General features: G+C 39.4%; 1 pseudogene; it reads right to left on the bottom strand.

Moving 5' to 3' along the window:
• Window positions 1-3267: 3267 nt before the first annotated feature.
• On the bottom strand, window positions 3268-4230 carry LOC125079815 (olfactory receptor 4C6-like; annotated as a pseudogene).
• Window positions 4231-5199: the final 969 nt, after the last annotated feature.

Genomic DNA, 5199 nt, shown 5'->3' with positions numbered 1-5199 from the left:
GCACTACTGGGTATATATCCTAAAGATACAAACATGGTGCTCTGAAGGGGCACATGCATCCAAATGTTTATAGCAGCAATGTCCACAATAGCCAAACTATGGAAAGAACCTAGATGTCCATCAACAGATGAATGGATAAAGAAGATGTGGTATATAGACACAATGGAATACTATGTAGCCATCAAAAGAAATGAAATCTTGCCATTTGCGACAACGTGGATGGAACTAGAGGGTATTATGCTTAGCGAAATAAGTCAATCGGAGAAAGACAACTATCATATGATCTCCCTGATATGAAGAAGTGGAGATGCAATGTTGGGAGGTTGGGGGGTAGGAAAAGAAAAAAAGAAAGAAGGTGGGATTGGGAGGGAGACAAACCATAAAAGATTCAATTTCAAAAAACAGACCGAGGGTTGCTGGGCAGAAGGGGGAAGGGAGAGGGTGGTGGGGATATGGACATTGGGGAGGGTATGTGCTACGATGATTGCTGTGAAATGTGTGAACCTGGTGATTCACAGACCTGTACCTCTGGGGATAAAAATACATTATATGTTTATTAAAAAAAATTAAATATAATAAAATAAAAACAAAAACAAAATGAGAGGACAGAGACAGAGACAGGCACAAAGAAATGTATGAAATGAGGGGAATCAAGTAGAGGGAGATAAATAGCAATTTGCCTTTCTAGAATTGATCCAATAAACCATTCTACCCTCAGATTTAAAATCATGCCTTCATCATTTATTAGTATACAAAATCTATACCAAGTTTCCAAAGATAGATGGCTTAATCTCTGGGCCATTTCTTCCATTCGTTAAAGTTCTTTATTAAAAGGCCTACAGCAAATTGTTTACAAAGCAGAGCTTTATGGTATGTTCTGGTTTGTAGAAGATCCTGTCCCCTATCTCTATGTCCCTCACACTGGTTTTATTGTCAAGGATGTTCAAACATAGCTACACATACATACAAATTTAAGAATCAAGTTTATCAATTTTAATGAAAATATACTTCATCATTCTGGTGAAGGGATGTTATTAATTCATCATAGAAAATGGTGTCTCAAAAATTTCCCAAAGGACCACTGCCTAGGTGATTACCCAGGGTGAGATAGAGTAAATTATTGATGGGGTTCTAGAAGTGCAGGGAAATAGGAGGTAATTTTGTATTTGCTTATTGTATGATTAGAACACAGAAAGATTCTTCAGTCTTCTGACTGGGATTATTGATGGAGTCCATAAGATAAGAAATGAGGAAAGATTACTCACACTTGGGACACGGATGTCACTGGTGACCTTGAAAAGAGCATTTTCAGTGTTAGGTACTGAAGTATCCCTGGAAAAGGTTTAAAGAGAATAGAAAGAATTGGGAAACACTCATTAAAGAACCTCTTAGGTTTTGCTACAAAGAGGAGGAAATGAAATGGACTAGTATGTGATAAAGGAAATAAGACCAAGGGAAGATTTCATTTTAAAAATAAAAGAAATGACAGAAATGCTTCTTTGCTGAAGCAAAAGATCCATTAGTAAGGGAAATGTAGGTGAAATAAGAGATGCCTTTATGTAAGTGATAAGGAGGTGAGGCTCAGAATACAGATTGTAAAGAGATTGGTTGCCTTTGGATAGGAGCAAGGTTATGTGTTTATTGGAGAAGGTAGGAAGGTGGTATATATTTGAACAGTTGCTGGTAGATTGATAGTCATGACTCTGTGGAAATGTTCTTCTGATGTTTTAATTTTTCTCAGTGAAATAGGTAGCAAGTTCATCTAATGTTTTTCCATTAATTTCATGCTTGCGATAGCTTTTTAAGAAGATATTCTTCTCCAAACTAAGACACCATTTTACTCTATTTTGCTATGCAATTGTATCATGGATAGTACTGAAATGTTCAGTTCTAATAGAGAGAGAATCATATGATTTATAAGCTAACATTAGTAACAGCAAGTTCCTAAAAAAAGGGAGTAAGATCAAAACTTGTTTCAGATGTTACTGTTAAGAAGTCAGGCACTGGGGATTCCTGGGTGGCTCAGTGGGTTAAAGCCTCTGCATTCGGCTCAGGTCATGATTCCAGGGTCCTGAGATCGAGCCCTTCATTGGGCTCTCTGCTCCCAAGGGAACCTGATTCCTCCTCTCTCTCTCTCTCTCTCTCTCTCTCTCTGCCTGCCTCTCTGCCTAATTGTGATATCTATCTATCTATCTATCTCTCTGTCAAATACAAAATAAAAATCTTTAAAAATTGTTAAAAATTAAAAAAAAAAAGAATAGAGGCACTGAACTCCGAGGTAATATGATTAACAAGAAAGCTATTTAATGTGAATGAACTTATAAGAGTTAAGAGAAGAAATTTGTATTCAAACTGACAGGTAATAATTTCAACACAAACGGTAAAAACATCTCTTACCTATGTAATAGAAGATGGAGCTTTTGGACCTACTTTTGACACTAGAAAAATTCCCAAACAGAGTACAAACATTTGAGGCTAGGAATATCATTAAGATCCTTCCAGTTCTGTAATTCTAAAATTAAAACAGAAACATTATAATCCTAATTTTTTTACTCACAACCAGTTATTTATGCTGCCATGAGCTTCTTCTTCTCTTTTGACATGAGGCAAAATGAGGACATGTAAATGAATCCAGAAATGAAGAGGCAGAGAATAACTAAGGGGAATGCCCAGGGGAAAACATCAGGAGAGATGTGTTTAAAGAGATGTAGAGGGGTGCCTGGGTGGCTCAGTGGGTTAAAGCCTCTGCCTTCAGCTCAGGTCATGATCACAGGGTCCTGGGATCAAGACCCGCATCAGGCTCTCTGCTCAGCAGGGAGCCTGCTTCCCTTCCTCTTTCTGCCTACCTCTCTGCCTACTTGTCATCTCTCTCTGTCAAATAAATAAATAGAAATATTTAAAAAGAGAGAGAGAGAGAGATGTGGAAACTTCACCTTAATGAGGTAAAAATAGAAAAAAAAAAAAAATGAGATGGAGCCAGCCAAGCAATAGCTCTGGGAAAGAGTTCAGCAACAAGCAGAGTAAGAACAAACAAAAGCCCTGAACCAGGACCGGAATTATTGAAAACCAGACTTGAATTAATTAAAAAAAAAAAAGGAAGAGGAAAAAGGGTTCCCAGAGTCTTCTAAAAACAAGGTTGAAGCAAATGTACTAGAGAATTAGGAAATAACTTGATTATAATATCTTAATCTGAATGGCACACATAAATGATGCCATTGGCTGTGGGGTGCCCAATGATTTGGAATGAATGGGACTTGCAGGAACTCATTATCCTTGTAGGAAAGATCTTTCCTTAGCCTGTAAGCCAATGACATCCAGGGTCGCTCGTTTCACCAGTTTCCTCATGGCATTTTTTACCTCAGCATTCCTCAGGGTGTAGATCAATGGATTTAATATGGGCACAACAATGGTAAAGGACACAGCCATTGCCTTGTCTATGGGGTAAGTGGCCACAGGCCGCACATATAGGAAAATGCATGGCACAAAGAACAAGATGACCACAGTGAGGTGGGAGCCACAGGTGGAGAGGGCTTTGCGCAGCCCTTCAGAGCTGCAAGACCTCAGGGAGCAGAGGATGACCACATAGGAGGTGATGAGAATAAGGAAGATGGTCACACACATCACCCCACTGTTGAGGATGACTAAGAGACCCAGGGTGTGTGTTTCCATGCAGGCCAGTTTCAACAAAGGAAACAAATCACACATAAAGTGATCAATGACATTGGGGCCACAGAAGGGTATTTGATACACGAAGAGAAGCTGTATTGCTGCGTGGAGAACTCCCCCCCACCCAGGCCCCTCCCAGCAGCAGACAGCACACACAAGAGCTCATGATGGTCGTGTAGTGCAAGGGCTTACAGATGGCCACATAGCAGTCATAGGCCATCACAATGAGAAGGATGAACCCCACTCCACCAAAGAAATGTTCTGCAAAGAGCTGGATCAGGCAGCCTTCTAATGAGATGGTAGTGGTCTTGGAGAGAGAATCCACAATCATCTTCAGGGCAATGACAGAAGAGTAGGTGGCATCCATGAGGGACAAGCAAGTAAGAAGAAATACATAGGTGATCTCAGACTCTGACTTGTGATCACAGTTACCACAATGAGTTGGTTTCCCAACACTGTGGACACATACTTGGTTAGAAACACAGCAGAGAGTATTTTCCGCAGCTCCGGGTTCTCTGTAATGCCCAAAAGAATGAATTCAGTCACTTTGTTTGGATTCTTCATTTACTATGGGCTGATAAAAGCACACCACTCTGAGATAGAAAATCTACAAAAGAATATTGTTTTTAATTAGTAATCACTAAGTGTGTTGGACAAGTTTTACACTGTGTCTCAGACCCTCTTGACCTGCTTTTTTTCTCCAGCCACTAATATGGCCACCAGCTGCTAACTGTATAATCTCATAACAGCTCCACCTTAATTGATCCCAAATGATACAAGGAAAGTACCGCTCCAGTAGTAAAGTTCTAGTAGTAAAGTTTTCCTGGCTCTGGATACTTAGGCAGAGGCTGTCTGCCCTTAAGTGGGAACACATTAGAGACCACTACTTTAAATGGGAATATAAAATAAGGTTCTCTTAGGCTCCTCTAAAACCCAAAGACATGCTCTTCATATTATCCCTTTTACTAAACAAGGTACACAGCTTCCGGGACACCGTTTGCAATCTACAATATGGGCTAACCCCAATCTATAGCCCAAGAACTTCGATAATGTTTTAGTAGCTCTAATAAAGTAGAAAGAACATAGTGTCAGAATCAGGAGAGCTGGGTTTTATTTCAAATTATTCCTCTAACTTCTAGAATGTGTTGTGACATTGTTCAGCATTCCGGGCCTCCATTTCCTCATCTGGAGAAGAGGCATTTATGGTAGATGACTGGTATGTTAGGGGTTCAAAGAAGCCAACTAAGGGACTCTGTTCTTCTCAAAGACAGCAGTTCAGAAATACCTGCATGAAATTTTTGCACTTCCAAACAGATGTTCGTTGAGCCATCTTAGGACTTAAGATATTAAAAAGCATAATACATTATTATAGATAATAATGCTCATTCTGTCTAAAATCTATAAATTCATCACAGTTCTTATTGACCACTAATACATACCTCAATCAGACATTCAAGACTTTGCCCATAGAAATCACCTCACTTCTTTTTGTATGTCTCCTTCACAGCCATCAAGTCCATTTCTTACTACCAG

The sequence above is a fragment of the Lutra lutra genome, chromosome 10 (genome assembly GCF_902655055.1).
Source record: "Lutra lutra chromosome 10, mLutLut1.2, whole genome shotgun sequence".
Lineage (NCBI taxonomy): Eukaryota > Metazoa > Chordata > Mammalia > Carnivora > Mustelidae > Lutra > Lutra lutra.
This window is presented reverse-complemented; position numbering and strand designations above follow the sequence as displayed.